This window comes from Triticum aestivum, chromosome 5A, assembly GCF_018294505.1.
Source record: "Triticum aestivum cultivar Chinese Spring chromosome 5A, IWGSC CS RefSeq v2.1, whole genome shotgun sequence".
Lineage (NCBI taxonomy): Eukaryota > Viridiplantae > Streptophyta > Magnoliopsida > Poales > Poaceae > Triticum > Triticum aestivum.
Window position 1 is genome coordinate 672,359,562 of NC_057806.1, and position 17,047 is coordinate 672,376,608.

At 53.6% G+C, this 17,047-nt stretch overlaps 1 pseudogene; it reads left to right on the plus strand.

Moving 5' to 3' along the window:
* Positions 1–1,461: 1,461 nt before the first annotated feature.
* LOC123101772 (factor of DNA methylation 4-like) lies at positions 1,462–7,409 on the plus strand (annotated as a pseudogene).
* Positions 7,410–17,047: the final 9,638 nt, after the last annotated feature.

Consider the following 17,047-nt stretch of genomic DNA (forward strand, 5'->3'; position numbering starts at 1 on the left):
ATGAGGATAGGTTAAGATCACAGCTATCACGGTTCAGACCGCGCGAAGTCGCTATTCTTTCGGATCCCGAGGGCCAGACTGATCACTCCATCATCAAGTTTGCCGAAGACTGGGATGGACTGAGTGATGCAATAGCTTTTGAGAACCATTTCAAATTGGAGCAGTACAGCAAGACTGACTGGAAGATGCGGAAGTGCAGAAAGGACGATCTTTACGGATGGCTTGCAACATCTGATGATTATAACTCTCCTGGCACAGTAGGGGAGCATCTGAGGAAAACTGGAGTTCTGAAAAGTAGTGGTGAGCTACAACGCGAGGGAACTGCCCGACGTATAGCGCATTTTAATCGCCAAATGGACGAGAGTAACAAACGTATGCAAGAACTGAAGCTGAAGAACAGACAAAACGAGTTGAAACTTGACATGATGATGAAAGAAAAAGTTCGATTGGTCGAGGAACATAATAGAAGTATGGATATAAGTTTTGGCGCTGTTTATTTGTCTTTTGCAGAATATTTTGCATACTAAATGATCTCTTACTCGTTCGCTGCGGAGATGTTCGCAGCAATAAAATCATCTTCGTGCTCACTGAACTTACTGAGTTCCTTTTCCCCTTTGATGACCAGAGATAAGACAGATGCGGCAAGACGCCCAAAGGAATTCCAGGAAAATACGTGAAGGTAATCTAAGGTTGCAACAGGAATTGGAAACCAGGAGACAAGAAATCCATAAGCAGCAACATGATAAGATGGCTAGAAAAGGTATTAGTATTGACAGAACAACAGCCGAAGCAGAGAAAGAAAAGGTGATTTTACTTGTCTTCTCCAATACTATTTGATGTTTCCAAGGCTATGAAAAAAGAGTAGTAGTAGTAGTAGTAGTAGTAACAATAATAATAAGTTTACCTTCTGTTTTAACTCAATCTGAACTTATGCATGCTGTTCAAAACTGTCACAGAGTGCAAACGAGAACGTTCTTGTCGACTTAGCAGCCCTAAAGCAGAAGAATTGCTGTGAGGAGGTCACGCGGCTTGTTGACAAATATGAGGTATTGTTTTCCTGCATTTTTTATGTGTCTGGTGTGTGCCTAAAATGCATTGTTTCACTGCTTGAAAATTGCAGGAAGACGAAGAAGATGCTTTCAGGAAGCAATGCAAACTGGAAAAGGACCTAACTCGTAAACAGGATCTTGAGATGGGAATAGCACAGTTGAGGGTAAAGTTAGAGGTAATGAAGCACAAGCGAGCCGAGGCAGACACAGCAAATGAAATCGATAAGATTTCTGAAGAGCTGAGAGAAAAAGATGAACAGCTTGAGGCTATCAATTCTGCTAACGAGGCACTTATTGTTGCGGAGCGAAGGATCAATGATGAGCTTCAAGAAGCCAAGAAAGAACTTATAGAGGTATGTGTTTTGCAATTCTTAGCAATTCAAGATTAGTTTGCTATCTGTTCTCATGCCTAATGAATTACTCGCTATATATGTAGGGCCTCATAAAAGAAGCATCAGGAACTCGATCAACTATCGGAGTCAAAAGAATGGGTAAGCTTGATAAAAAGGCTTTTTGTGCTGCATGCAAAGGGAAGTTTGCAAAAGCTGATTTTGGAGAGCAGTTGGCAATTCACTGTTCAAAATGGGAAAATGAGATCGGCCAACCAGGCTGGCATCCTTTCGAAGTTATTCGGTTTTTTTTTCTTTTTTCGAGAAAACGCAAATAGCTTTTGCGTTTTATTGCATTGGAAAGATAGGGAATTTACATCCTCCTAGGAGGCATTTTCACAGCCGCCATGGGCTCAGTGGACATCCCAAGATGATGGCAAAACGACCCTGAGCCCTTGAGCTCCGGCCTTTGCCCAACATCGGGCCTCGTCCTTGATCGTGTCTAGAAGCTCATTGAGCGAGGGGCTAACATGATCAAAAACGCACGCATTCCTATGCTTCCAGATCATCCACGGCACCAAGAGCGCTGCGGATTTCAGCGCCTTGCGTAGAGTGGGCGGTGTGAACTCCTTCGCACGCAGCCACCGGTCCATAAGCGAATCATCGTGCTCAGGTGTCGGCGCCGGCAAGCGCAGCCAAGATAGGACCTCGTGCCATGTCTGCCTGGTGAATGGGCATGTGAGCATCAAGTGTCTGATCGTCTCCGGTTCCTGGTCACACAGCAGGCACCGCGGGTGATGCTGCAGGCCGCGGCGCGCGAGTCGCTCGGCAGTCCAGCAGCGGTCTTGGCAGGCCAGCCAATGGAAGAACTTCACTCTAGGCGGCGCCCAGGTCCTCCAAATGAGCTTCCAAGAGTGGCAGCCTCTCGCTCCATGGAATGTTGCCCGGTAGCATGACTGGGCCGTGTATGTGCCACTAGTGGTCCAGCTCCAAAGTAGCTTGTCCGGCACGTTGGACAGCTGGATGTGCTGCACCAAGTGCCAAAGCTTGAGGTACTGACCGATCTCAGGAAGGCCTAGCAGACCTTGGATGTCACGTGCCCATAGGTTGTTGGCCATGGCCTCCGCCACCGTTCTCGTCTTCCGGCGCTGCTTGGGGATGCACTGAAAGAGCATGAGCACGAGCTCACGGACGCCCTGGCCGCCAAGCCAGCGATCTTCTCAGAAAAGTGCGGTCCTTCCATCTCCGAGGGCCATGGTCGTCGAGGCGTAAAAGAGCGCGCGCTCCTCCGAAGTGAATTGCAGGTCCAGCCCTTGCCATGCTCTGTCCGTGTCCGTGCGTGCTAGCCATAGCCAGCGCAACCATAGTGAGAGTCCAGTGCGCTCCAGGTCCCGGACGCCCAGCCCACCATACTCAAGCGGTCGGCAAACCCGACGCCAATTCACGTGGCAGTGACCACCGAGAGCATTCACACGGCCGGCCCATAGGAACCCACGCTGGATCTTCTCGAGCTGCTTTAAGGTTTTCTTTGGGGGAGCGAGCACGAGGAGTTGGTGGATAGGTATGGCGTTGAGTACCAACTTGACAAGCGCAAGTCGTCCAGCTTTGTTCATCAGCCAAGCCTTCCACGAGGGGAGCCGGCCCGCCACCGCGTCGACGAGGGGCTGCAGCTGAGCCGCAGAGGGGCGGCGGGTGGTGAGCGGGATGCCTAGGTAGGTGACCGGCAAGGTCGCGACGGGGCACCCAAGCAGCTCCACCAGCCCCTCGGCGGAGTCGTCGCCATGTATGATCGTGACCGAGCTCTTGGCGTAGTTCACCCGTAGCCCCGATGCCGTGCCGAACACATCCAGGATGCCTTTGACAGCGGATACCTCCTCAAGAGTGGCATGGCAGAAGAGCATCACATCGTCGGCGTAGAGAGAGATCACCGGAATGGCACGACGGGAGTGTAGCTGCTGGAGGATGCCAGACTGTAGGGCGTGGCGCATCAGCCTTCCAAGAGTGTCCACCGCCAACACGAAGAGCTGTGGGGAGGTGGAGTCGCCTTGCCTCAGCCCGCGGCGGTGCCAGATCGGCGGGCCGGGGTCTCCGTTGAGCATGACCCGAGTGCTTGCCGAGGATAGCAGGATGGCCAGCCATTCTCTGAATCGGTCCCCAAACCCATATTGGCGCAACACCTTAAAGAGGAAGGGATAGGATATGGAGTCAAAGGCACGAGTGAGGTCGAGCTTGAGCATGATCCTGGGCGCGCCAAGTTGGTGCAGCATCTTGAGGGATTGCCGGACAAGGGTGAAGTTGTCGTGAAGAGTACGTCCGGCAATGAACGCGTTCTGGTTGCGGCTGACGAGGCTGTCGAGCTTGGGGGCGAGACGCAGTGACAGGACCTTCGCGAAGATCTTGGCCACTATGTGGATCAAGCAGATTGGTCGGTAGTCTCCGAGCTGCTGAGCGTCCGCGCGCTTGGGCAGCAGGGTGAGCAGCGCTTGGTTAAGCCTGCTAAACCCGCGCCCACGCAACATGTACAACAGCTCGAACACGCTCCAAATGTCGTGCCGTATGATGCTCCAGCAAGCACGCAGAAATTCCGTGGTGAAGCCGTCCGGCCCGGGCGCTTTCCGCGCCGGCATGCGCTTGACGGCCTCCCATATCTCCTCCTGGCTGAAGGGCTCGTCGAGGCATGTGAGGTCGCTGGGTATAATGAGTTGGGAGAGATCAAGCGTGTGTTCTCGGTCCACGGCAGTGCCCAGCAAGCCATCAAAATGCGTGAACGCCGCGCTGGCCATCTCCTCATGATCGGTGAGCACCTGGCCGTCGACGACAAGACTATGAATACGATTCTTTTACCGTCGGAAGGAGCATTGCCTGTGGAAAAAACTCGTGTTGGCGTCGCCGTCCTTGAGAGTCACGATGCGGGCTCGCTGCCTGGCGACCGTGCGCTCCATGGAAGCCATGCCCAGGTAGGTGACCTTAAGCTGCTTGCGAAGCCACTCCTCCGGAGGCGAGAGTGCCCGGTCCTCACGCGCCTTGTCAAAGCGCAGGATCAGCTCGCGGGAGATGGCAAGCTTCTCCCGGACGTTGCCCGTGGACTTGGCGCTCCAGCTGGATAGGCGGCGGGCAGTGGCCTGAAGGCGCTTGACCAGCCTCCGGAAGGGGTCGTCGTCGTGCACCGAGCTCCAGGCCGTGGCAACGGTGTCGTGGAAGCCGTCCAGCCGAAGCCAATAGTCCCCGAAGTGGAAGCGCTTGCGAGCCGTCGGCATGGGGGAGCAATCCAGCAACAACGGACAGTGGTCCGACACGAACGAAGCAAGACATCGGAGGTGGCACTCGCCGTGCGCATCTTCCCAATCCGAGGTGCAGAGGACGCGGTCCAGGTGCACCAGCATGGGCGGCGACTGCTTGTTCGACCACGTGAAGCGGCGCCCATTGAGATAGACCTCCTTTAAGGCGAGGTCATTGATGACGCGGCGAAACCTTCCCATCATGCGTCGGTGCAGGCCATTATACCTGGACGCGAGCCGAGCCGAGCCGGGCTCGCCCTGAGCCTGCCTTAGCTCGCCTCTTCTCGAGCCGAGGTGAACCGAGCCCAGTGGTCAGACGAGCTAGAGATTGGGGCTCGGCCCGAGCTTGCCTCTTGCTCGGTGCAGCTCGGGAGGCTCGGCAAGCCTAACAACAACTGGTCGCTGCCACGTAGGGCCACCATCTGGAGCGCCCGGGAACGGCAGTGGAGGATGGCACCCGGCAGCATGCGGGCGTCGGGATGGTGCTGCGGGGGCGTGAGGAACTTGCCAGCAGGACGACCACGGGAGCTTGAGGTGGTCATCTCCGTTTCCGGCGGCCGCGGGGCGTGAGGAACTTGCCAGCAGGACGAGGGGAGCGAGCAAGTCGTCAACTACAACGGCCGCGGCGGCGAGCAGGAAGAGAACGCAGGCGAGCGTGGCCTCAGCCTAGTGGTTCGTCTGCGTGTACGCAGCCGCGCTGGAGGCCGGGATGCAAAGCTCGCGCCGACGCAGGGGCTTGGGGAGGAAGGAGAGGAGGGAAGGGAGGAGCAGAGGGGAGCGGTGGCATGCTGTCAACGACGCCCAGGCAGGCGGAGTGCGGCGGCGATGAGCAAGTGAGCAACCCTAGTGATTGATTCCCCCGTCTGTCTCTCTGTAGTCATTTTGCTGGGCTAGATGGGCTCAATTGGGGTGCGTGTTATTCACCTGGGCTTCGCTGGGCTGCGAGCGTTTAGCTCGCGAGTTGGACCGATCCGAGTCAGGCTCGGCTTGAGGTAGAAACAAGCCCAAAAGCACAGCTCGGCTCGGCCTCTTTACTTGTCGGGCCGATCCTAGCTCGGGCCGAGTTGCAGCGAGCGCGAGCCGAGCCCAAAGGCTCGAGCTGAATGTCCAGATTTATAGGCCACCCATGTTTTTGTCCTCGTCCCGGAGAATGAGGTTGAAATCGCCACAGAGCATCCATGGGTCGGGGCATGCCGCACGTATGTCGCGTAGCTCCTGGAGGAACAGGATCTTATCAGCGTCTTCCTGGGGGCCGTAGACCGTCGTAAGCCACCACGGTGTCCCGGAGGCCACGGTCACCTTGGCCGTGAGCGCGTTCTGGGTCAGCAGGGGGTCGGAGATCGAGACGACTCTGCTCTTCCAAGCGATGAGGATGCCGCTTCGCGTGCCAACAGCCGGGAGGTAAGCATAGTCATCGAACTCGGAACCGAGGATGTCAAGCACGATGGGCGAGTAGATGAAAGCCATCTTAGTTTCTTGTAGGCATACAATGGCGGCGCCGGTGGTGTCCAGCAGAGATCGTATGGCACGACGCCGGGCGCGCGAGTTAAGCCCTCGAACATTCCAAACTGCAATCTTTAGTCCGTGATCCATGGACAAGGGGTCGACGAGGAGGGTGCTGGCGGGCCTAGCTCTCGCAGGCAATGGCCTCGCGCGTGGGGGAGATGATGCACGTTGGGATCTCCCGATCAACCAGGGCGGCGATGGCCTTGAGCACCGACAGGGGGATTGGCGCCGCGAACATGTCTTCATAGGCTTTCATCTCGATGGCCGTGATCTTCTGGTTGGTGTCAACTATCCCCAGGGTGCGCAGGATCTGCACATGAGCCCTCCTTTCTGCCGTCGACGGCGCTACCAAGGGTGTGGTGACGGCCGCGGAGCTGCCTCAGCGTGGGGCAAAGTTGAGAGGGCGGCGTGGCCGCTTCCCTGGGGTCGGCAAGGACGCACTGATGTGTATCGTGGCTGCGGCGAGGAACTCGCCGAGCGTCCAAGCCTACTGCTGCAGAGTCGCACGGCAGCGCGATCGACGGAGAGGATAAGGTAAACCTCGATCTGATGTGTATCGTGGCTGCGGCGAGGAACTCGCCGAGCGTCCAAGCCTGCTGCTGGATAAGGTAAACCTTGGCTTTTTTTGCGGGAAAAACCTTGGCTTTTAATCATGCTGATCCCATAGGATGATAATTTATACCTCGATCTTGAGATGATCTTTTCTGGCCTGGTCCGATGCAGCTGCTTGCATGTTTGTGCTTGTGCACCATGAATTTTTTGAACCGTTGAATGAAAAGTTAAATATCCCGTCGTTTGGTTCAGAACCGAATGTGCTGCATTCTGAGTGAAACCTAGTTCCAATAATGGAAATGTTGTGTGATTACCTGGCAATAATCTATAAACTTCCTGCTTCAAATATGTGAACATAATAACCCACCTGAAAATGTTTGCATCAGTGATTTTTTTCTTTCTAAAAAGGCAAGTGTTAGTCAGACACAAAATCTAACAGGCATTCTTGGATGGTGCAGGAAATAGTCCTGGAAGGTGACGAGAAGCTGAAATCCCTGAAGGAAGAGCTGGGCGAGAAGGCGCACGACGTCGTGGTGAAGGCCCTTGTTGAGATGAACGAGTACAACCCGAGCGGCCGGTACCCCGTGCGTGAGCTGTGGAACTTCAAGGAGAACCGGAGAGCGCCGCTGGAAGAGGCGGTGGCCTACCTGCTCAACCACTGGAAGAAGAACAAGAACAAGAAGGCCTTCTACTAACTAACCAAGGCTGCTAAATGCTCATGAGTTCAACACCTTTGTGACTAAAAGTCCCTCCAGAAGAATTATCCAGTGTTTATTTTCCATGAGTAGTAAGTCTTCCGAATGAATTATTGATACTCACTCTTTTGGAGAGTTCATCATGATTGAGACATTTGAGAAGAAGACCTTTCAAGTCTCCCCCAATATTGAGTCATATTCTCTCTCCCACATGAGGCCAAAACACAAGGCATCGCTTTCAGGCATTTTTTTATGTGCCGCCGAAAATCCAACTTGAAAATTGAGTCCCACTCTTTTTTCTTGAGAAGAAAATGATGCTTTTAGGCAAAACAAACTGGAGAAAGGTCTTATAAAGATCAATGGACAGGCCAGGAAATAATTTATAAAGGCATATCTTTTGCAATACTTAAGGGTTAGGGCATCTCCAACGCCGACCCTTGGAGGAGTGGCGAGTTGCTTCAGGCCGGCACACGATGGAGCATGATGGCAAAAAAGTAGATCATGGGAGGTCGCCGCCGCTTAGCTTCCACGAAGGCCACTGTTGATACGTCTTCAACGTATCTATAATTTTTGATTGTTCCATGCTATTATATTATCAATCTTGGATGTTTTATAATCATTTTCATCACGGAGGGGTTAACTACTTCCATTGGTGCCTCTCTGATGATGCGTGAGTAATTCTTTGTAGACCTTCGGGTCCGTAGTTAGTAGCTAGATGGCTTCCTCTATCTCGTTTGATTCTCAATACAATGGTCTTTTGGAGATCCATATGATGTAACTCTTTTTGCGGTGTGTTTGTTGGGATCAGATGAATTTTGAGTTTATGATTAGATCTATCTTTTTATATCCATGAAAGTTATTTGAGTTTCTTTGATCTCTTATATGCATGATTGCTTATAGCCTCGTATTTCTTCTCCGATATTTGGGTTTTGTTTGGCCAACTTTATCTATTTATCTTGTAATGAGAAGATGTGCTTTGTAGTGTGTTCGATCTTACGGTGCTTGAACCCAGTGACAGAAAGGGAACCGACACGTATGTATCGTTGCTACTAAGGATAAAATGATGGGGTCTATCTCTACATAGATAGATCTTGTCTACATCATGTCATCGTTCTTATTGCATTACTCCGTTTCTCCATGAACTTAATACACTAGATGCATGCTGGATAGCGGTCGATGTGTGGAGTAATAGTAGTAGATGCAGGCAGGAGTCGGTCTACTAATCTTGGACGTGATGCCTATATAATGATCATTGCCTGGATATCGTCATGATTATTTGAAGTTCAATCAATTGCCCAACAGTAATTTATTTACCCACCATTTGCTATTTTTCTCAAGAGAAGCCACTAGTGAAACCTACGACCCCCGAGTCTCTTTCTCATATTATTTGCCTTCGCGATCTATTTTATTTACCTTTTATTTTCAGATCTATTAAACCAAAAATACAAAAATACTTTGCTGCACTTTATTTTATTTGGCATTCGATCTATCAATCTACAACAATTTTGTTCCACGTCCGTTTGCCAATTTCTAGCGCCGCTACCCGAAAGGGATTGACAACCCCTTTTACATGTCGAGTTGCGAGTAGTTGTTATTTGTGTGCATGTGCTGTTTACGTGGTGTTGCTTGGTTTTCCTACTGATTCGATAACCTTGGTTTCACATCTAAGGGAAATACCTACCGCCGCTGTGCTGCATCATGTTGGCGAACGCAGTATTTCAAAAAATTTCCTACGATCATGCAAGATCTACCTAGGAGATGCATAGCAACAAGAGGGGAGAGTGTGTCTACATACCCTCATAGACCGAAAGCGGAAGAGTTTATCAACGCGGTTGATGTAGTCATACACCTTCACGATCCGTCCCGATCAAGTACCGAACGTACAACACCTCCGCGTTCAGCACACGTTCAGTTCGATGACGTCCTCGCCTTCTTAATCCATCAAGAGGGGCAAAGTAGTAGATGAGTTCCGGTAGCACGACGGCGTGGTGACGGTGTTGGTGAAGAACAATCTTCGCAGGGCTTTGCCTAAGCACTACGAAAACTATGACGGAGGATAAACTAGAGGGGACAGGGTTGCCGGCACACGGCTTGATGTTTCTTGATGTGTCTTGGGTGCTAGCCCGACCCCTCTATTTATATGTTGACCCTTGGGGTCGAAACCTGGAGTAAAAGCCTACACAAAGTCGGTTTCACCCGAAAGGCAAGAGTCCTTCTCGGACTCCAGGACCAGACGCCAGGGTTCCCGGTGTCTGGACCTAGACGCCAGGGACCCTGGCGTCTGGCCCCTGGACTCCACAAAACTTCCTTTTGTGTTGGGAATATTACCACTGGGCGTAAACCGGCCAGGAAAGGCCGGGTTAACTTCATCCGTAGTTGATTATGCTTGAAGCCCATGTAGACAGAAGAGGAAAGGCCCAGGGCCCAGAACCGGTTTAAGGCCTGTAGCTGTGAACCGGCATTGGTATGTAACTTGTATTATAATATAGAAAGAGTGGAGACCGAACCAGACACGTTTATGAACCGGTCTCGAGACTCTGTAAACCGACGGGCGCCACCCATGTATATAAGGGGACGACCCGGCAGCGGTTCAGAACAACAGACAACAACTCGAGAGCCAGCCAAGCGGATTTGCTCCCTGGACTTCGAAACCCTAGCAATACCAATCACAACTAGATGTAGGCTTTTACCTTCATCGAAGGGGCCGAACTAGTATAAAATCCCCGTGTCCCCTTGTCCGGTTTAACCCCTTTAAGCTAACCCGTTGCGATGGCTCCACGACTAAGTCCTTTCACAAGGGCATCTGCCGTGACAAACCCACGACAGTTGGCGCCCACCGTGGGGCTATCGCACGATGGTTTTGAATTCTTGAAGGGCAGCTTTGATGGACTCAAGGGATACGCTGTGGGCCGGACGACGAAGAGTCGTTGCGAAAAGCTCTACATCGACAACGCAGGATGGGGTCCCGAGGCCGATTCAATCGAATACGGGTACCGGGTCCCCTTTGGTGGGATTCATGTCTTCATCGGCAAGATTGGCGAACCGGCCCCTGAGCCAGACATCTGCACCGACATCATCGAGACGGCTTAGCGTGCAAGCCCTTCGCCGGTTCAACCCGTGGCGAAGCATGTTTTCGTAGGCATCATCCATGGAGCAGAATACGAGGACGGACCGACGTCCGATGGAGAAACCGTTGTCTGCTCCAACGACGAGTCTTCTGGAGAGACCGAATCGCTCTACCAGTTGCAGGATGGCCGGATTAGCGGAGGATCCGAGGGCAACAGTATTCCGGACTCCCCTGATCTGCCAAACCAGGCCGCTATCTTCATGGCCGGTACACAATCGATGCCTCATTCGTCAGCTGCCACAACAATACTCTCCAGTTCAACAACAGCCACGCCGCCAGGGGCAGGAAGCTCTGCGCTTCCTCCGACTCAAGTCCTGTCTGACTTGTTCGACGCTTTGGCAACATTGATGGCCACAACGGTGGATGCAGCAGCCCGGGATCAGCACAACGCGGAGATTGCAAAGGTGAAGGATCAGATAGCTCAGGCCAAAGCGGACCTAGCGGCAGAGACCGCCAGGATGGCTATAGAACGGGCCGAGTTGGAAGCTCAGATCTACCGGATTAGGCTGGATCAGAACGCTTCCGAAGAAGTCATGAGAAGAAGGTACCGATCGCATCTCCCGTTGGGTTACGAGCCACGAAATCTCTTCAACACACCAGGAGCAAGAACTAGTAACCAGCCAATATTAAACCGGACGGAGGTACCAGGAACAGGAGCGCCGGTTCAGCCACGCACGATGGACCCGCCTCGTCAGAACAATGTTGTGCCACAGTATGTACCAACACCTCCCGGGCATTACTCCAACCCGTTGGACAACATTGTGGCCGCCGGTTCACGCTTGGTAGCCCTCCCAACCGACGGCGAATCACCAGTTGCGATTGAGGCACGTCGGGCCAGAGATCTCCTTCAAATAGCGCTAAATCAGCAGCAGGCATATTCGCACAGTCGTGAGAGGATTCATTCCACTCCCCGTCCAAGCCGGAGCTATAGCAGACACGTTGAGGATGAACCGGCCATGTCAAGTAGTGCACGTCGCCGTAATTCGCCGCGAGGACACAACCCGGCAGGGGGAGGTGCTAATGCACATGATGTAGTGGATCATGGTCGCGCGCGTCGAGAGGCTGAGTTAGCAGCTCGGCACGAAGCTCGTCAACATACTCCGGTTCACCCTACCACTTCAGTAGAGCCAGGTGTGGTATTCAGTTCCTTAGGGGTGCCGTGTCTCACCCCCACTTTGCGTAATGTGAGATTGCCCAAGGACTTCAAGGGACCTCGTAAGGTACCAAATTACACCGTCGATTTACAACCAGAGGCGTGGGTTGAAAGCTACGAGATGGCAATAGAGATGTTAGATGTGGATGAGGCAGTGTGTGCTAAATACTTCACCATGATGTTGGAAGGAACAACTCGTACTTGGTTGAAGAGCTTACCAACTAACTCTGTCGGATCATGGGCCGAATTGAAGCACCGGTTTATCCAGAACTTCAAAGATACTTGTAAGCAGCCCATGTCAATCGTGGATCTGGCCGCTTGTTTCCAAGAGGAGGGGGAGTCCACGACCTATTGGGTCAAGCGGGTCTCAGCAATTTTGCATTCATCAGATCGTATCAATGCAGATACCACAGTGCTAATGTTGGAGGGCAATTGCCGTTTTCTGCCGCTCAAACAGAAGCTAGGAAGGCTCAAACGTCACTGCAATGATATGTCAACGCTTATGGCCGCTTTGATTAAGTACGCCGATTCATATAATACCAAAGACCCTAACTCAGAGGAGGACAAACCGGGGAAAGGGAAAAAGAACGGCAACACGAACGGTCAGCAGCATAATCCGGCAGGCCATGGGAACGGTGGTAAGCGCAAAGCAGACAACAGCTTGGACTTTGTCGCTAACACCAATGCTCAAGAGAATGGCCAGCACCGTAAGGGCAAGCATCCCCAGAGGGGCGGAGGTTCAGGCCCCAATTTGGAGCGCCTGTTAAATCAACCCTGTCCAAAGCATGGATCAAAGGAGAATCCGGCGTCGCATCTTTGGAAGAATTGTTATATCATGCGAGATTTCAAAAACTCCAATATGTTCCAGTACGATAATGGTCCGCCTGGTGGTTCAGGAGGTGGTTTCCACGGGCCGGGTTATGGAGGTGGCAGTTCCGGTTCAGGATTTCAGGGTAATCAAACCAGACACATCAATCAAGGGCACCAAGACAACCAGGGAGGTTACAACCATCAAGGGAACCACCACCAGCAGCAGCAGTCGGGTTATCAGAGCAATCCTAAGCATCTAAATAGTGGGCAATATCTTGTCTTCACCACTAGTTTGTGTAAGCGTGATCAGAAGCTTCACAAGAGGGCAGTAAACTCTGTTGAACCGGCGGTGCCTCAGTATTTGCGCTGGTCTGAGTAGCCCATTTTGTGGAGTAGAGAGGATCACCCACCCCGGGTTGACAATCTGGGTCACTTGGCCTTAGTGGTGGCCCCTCAAGTTGGGGGATACAAGTTCACTAAGGTACTCATGGATGGGGGAAGTAGTATCAACATTCTATATTATGATACATTCCGCCGTATGGGGTTGACAAATAAGAATCTTAAACCATCAAATACTGTTTTTCATGGTGTGGTACCTGGCAAGTCTGCGTATCCAGTGGGCAAGATAGCCTTAGAGGTGGCTTTTGGAGATGATTATGATTCAAGGTTAGAAACATTGACTTTTGAGGTGGTGAAAATCAAAAGTCCGTACCATGCTTTGATCGGGCGGCTGACTTACGCTAAGTTCATGGTGAGGGCGTGTTATGTTTATCTACAGCTTAAAATGCCAGGTCACAAGGGGACTATCACAGTACACGGGAGTAGAAAGATCGCTTTGGAGTGTGAGGAAGGTGATGCGGCTTATGCTGAATCGGTTTGTGCCACGGAGGAGCTGAAGTTCTATAAGTGTCAGTGGGAACGACACCTATGGGATCACAAGAATCCCTACTACGGTTGCGGGGCGCGGGGTCGTGAGAAGAGCGGATCAAACAGATAGCACACGGTTCGTTTATCCAGGTTCGGGCCGCGGGGATGCGTAAAACCCTACTCCTGCTTTGGTGGATTGTATATCAGTGTTCTTGAGCTAGCTATGGGGCGTAAGGAGCTCCAAAAAGCCGAATCCTCCTCCTGGTCGCCTCGGGCCTCCTTTTATAAGAAAGGGGGTTGCCACAGTAGCACCAGGAGGTGGAAAGGGAACAGTGATGTGAGGTTATCCCTCGCATTACATGACAAGGCGCATTTAATGCGTCTTGCCCAAGTGTCCTTGCTTTATCGGGGACGGGGGAGAGCCATGTCTCGTCCGTCGCAGCTCCCTCTCGCGTCGACACGCACCCTAGCCAGCGGTGCCCGTGGTGCCATGTAGGCAGGCAGACAGCTGAGGTGGCGTAGTGGTGGGTCTCCATGAAGATCTGCATGCCGCCACGTAGGTGCCTGCCCAGCTGGTTGGGTCGGCAGCTGCATGCGAACGACGGTGGAGGTTTGACTGGCATGGGCCTGAAGGTGGCCCAACGGGTGTTCTTGGCAAGGGCCTTGCCGAGGCCCCGGCAAGGGTCTTGCCGTGGCGCCTACTGTCATCCCCGACAAGGCTCTTGCCGAGGGCCTTGTGGTCCTCCTTAGCTGGGATCCCGCCAAGGATCATCATCTTATGAAGGGTGTATCTGATCTTGAATGTCTTCACAAAGATCTGCATGCCACCACGGGGATGTCTCCCGAATCCTTGCCCCATGGGGGCAGTCGACTCAAGGGTGACTCACTCCGTAGGTGTGGGGCGAGCTGCCACGGCAAGGGTCTTGCCGGGTTTGCTAAAACCGTCTCCCGGCAAGGATCTTGTCGGGGGAGGGGTCCGCTTCGTCCCCTTTGCTCTTTGTGGTCTCGGTCTTGGCGTCGTTCTGCTTCTCCTGAGCTTCGGCCTTACCTTGGCTCACCTCGCTCGCCTTGCTTAGTGTGGTGGTGCCCGTGGCTCAGACTGCCCGTGCACAGTTATAGGGGTACAAAAAGCGTACCCCTCTTTTTGTACACCGACAGGAGCCCCCGGGCCTGGGCCACACGTAAGCACAATCGTGTCGTTGGGCTAGGCCCAAAAACGGTGCGCGGGCAGGCGGGGCGGTTTTTATTGTGGTAAGTCTCTTCGCGCGCTACGCTTCCCATGCTTCCCGCGCATGGCGCAGCGTGGGGAGGCGTGTGTGACGTGGGCGGCATGCGTGGGGTTGAGCTCTGCATGCATGCGTCACGTCGTAGTAAAGGGGGTGGTTTGCGCCTTCCCCATAAACAGAGGGAGGCGTGGAGGCGCGGCCCATTTACTAAATGGGGCCGAGGTGTGGTCTTCAAGGCGTCCACTCCCCACGATCACGGGGTGTGGAGAGGTCGCCTCACCCATCGCCTCGGTCCTGCACGCCTGCCACGTGGCTCTCATGCGCTTGGGGTGGTGAACGATGGAGGCGGGAAACCGGGCCGCCGCGGGCTGGGGCGGCGGGTCGGTCCCAGTTCCCTGCGCCTCCCGCGTCTTGATTGGCTGAGCGGGGCGGCCGAGCCCCCACCCCGTTCCTTTATAAAGAGCGGGAGGGGGGAGGGGGGATGGCGTCTCACATTCCTTCATCTCCTCCTTCCTTCAGCTTCTGCTCCCCCTTCCATCCGTCATGGAGAGAGGGAATCCTGGTCCTTCAACGGTGGCGGCGAGGGTTGCCGCTCGACAACACGTCCCTCCTTCTCCTGCACCCGCGGTGGCAGAGCCAGCCGCGAGGGGAAGGGGGAGGGGGCGAGGCCGTGGGCGAGGCCGAGGCGCTCGGGGAAGAGGAGGACGGGGCGGCGCGCTGGCCTCGCCTCCGCCAGCAGTTCTTCCCCTCGTGGAGGGCCACATTGGGGATGACCCTTGCGAGTTCTTCGTCAGGCTACACCGGCCGCCTCGCCGTCGCCTTCATCTCCCGACTCCATTCGCGCGGGAGATGGAGCTGGATCCGCCGGAGTCGTTGTGGCTGCACATGAGGGGTTGCGCGATCAGTGGCACGCGAGCCCGCGTCGATTTCCCCGCCCCTCACGTGATGTATCTCCGTCGGGGATGGAAGACGTTTGCCCATATCCACCGCTTGACGGAGGGGCTCACTCTCCATTTTAAGCTGATGGAGGGTGGCCTTCTCTCCGTCAAGGTCTTCGGGTGCTTTGGGACCCGTGCGAGGTGCTGCATGGAGAGCTCTTCTGATAGTGAAGGCTCCTCCTCGAGCGGGAGTGACGAGGAGGAGAGCGGCAGCGACGGCGAGGGTAGTAGGCGGCAGGATGACGGGTCCGATTAGGTGTCGAGCGCTGTTTTGTGCGGCATCGGCGACCCCATCATCCGCGCCGCCGGCTCCCTGAACTTCTCGGGATCGTCTCCTTGGGCGGCTGGCGTTGGGAGGCTGCGGAAGAGGAAGAGGGCGGGCGGCAAGGCCATCAAGTCGGAGTACGCGGGTACCGATGCCTTCGACGCGTGCTGACATCCTACCGCCTCGTCTTTGAGCTCCGCTTCCGGCGCCGCCATCACCATGCAGCCTTCGGACGGCCACCGAGATGTTCTCTTGGTGTCTTCTGCCACCCGTAGCTCGCTTAGGTGCTCCTTTTGCCCTTTTCGCCTCCTTGACTTGCCTCCTGAGGAGAGGGACAAGAAAGGGATTACGGGCACCTTATCTCTTTTTAGTTTGTAAGCCTTCGGGCCTTAGCTGAATTTAAAACTTGTAATCCCATCATTCATGTTTTTCATTCCCTATGAACTGTACCTGAGTGGAATGTTTTTAATGAAAAAGGGATGCTTGCCAGGTCATTTGTTTGTGGGTAGAACCCACGACAAGGAGTAAATCCTTGATATCCTTAAGATAAACATTTCCTTGCCCGGCAACAGGCCTTGCCGTCTCCCCACTTTGCTCGACCTTTCTCACACCTTTGGCGGAGGCAGGGATGAGGCGGGTTCAGGCTCCTTGTTTCATCCTCTCGCTGCCGTGACTACTACCAAACCTAGCCCCAGGAACGAGCCCTAGGGCCTAGAGTTAGGGGAGCATGGTAGTTTTAGGAAAAAAACGAGGTTTCACATACCTCAGTCCATAAGGAAATGCATGATAAGGGATGAAGAACTTATCTGAAGCTGTAGCCCCTGGCAACTCTGGTTTGCCGTGGGTGAATCTTTGCTCTTGCAGCCCCCGACAATACTGGCTTGCCGGGGTCTAGATGCTGGTCTGTCCTTCTTCTCTTTTTCGTCCTCAAGTGATCTGGCAAGGATACCTGTGAGTCCTGCGAACCAAAGAAGACGAAAGAACGGCAAAGAGACGCACACTGGACCTCTAAGCTAGGGGTTAGTCGCCGCTAAGCACTATCAACCCTAACGAAGGACGAGACTCGACCTAGCATGCATGCTATAACTTAGGGCGCCAGCGCTTCATTTATTTATGCTCAGGGTCTGCGCCTGGCTTTGTACAAAAGGGTCACATGCATCATCGGCAATGCTCGTACAAAAGGTGGCTTGCTGGGGGGCCCGGCAAGCCACGCCTCACGGGTAAAACTTGCGAAGATGCTCAATGTTCTAGG